Source organism: Mus pahari, chromosome 15, assembly GCF_900095145.1.
Source record: "Mus pahari chromosome 15, PAHARI_EIJ_v1.1, whole genome shotgun sequence".
Classification (NCBI taxonomy): Eukaryota; Metazoa; Chordata; class Mammalia; order Rodentia; family Muridae; genus Mus; species Mus pahari.
Genome location: NC_034604.1, coordinates 30,081,901 through 30,082,423, shown reverse-complemented (window position 1 = coordinate 30,082,423; position 523 = coordinate 30,081,901).

The window sequence follows — 523 nt, the reverse complement described above, 5'->3', positions numbered from 1 at the left end:
GGACCTTGAATTGAGATCATATACAGATGCTTGTTGGCCAAGAGTACTACTATAAAAAATGACCTCTGTGTATATTTGCTCCTTCTACTGATGCCTTCAAGACTGAGCTACCTGTGCCATGGTCTGTAGGTGCAGAACCTAGGTCAGTGGATAACAGCTGTGTTAGCCATAGCTTAAAGTGTGATAATAGGAGAATGATATAAGCCTCTCATGGGCCTAAGGCATACTTCTCTAGCTGCTCTTGGTTGGCTACTGTCTGGCATCTATATTCTTGATGATTGTTCCTTTTTCATCCATTCTGGATTTTTTAAATAAAATTCTGAAAGCCTCTTGATCTCCTTTGTGAATGGTGATAGCGCAAGGACTATGACTGTACTATCAGGTTTGTAGGGAGAAAATCAACACTGGCTAAAAGGTTAAACATGGGGAGGGACTAATAAAATGCTGGCATATATGCTAGATGTGAAAGCCCACTCAGGAAGCAGTTTGAAGCCAGGCAGGGCTGTACAGTGAGACACTGTCT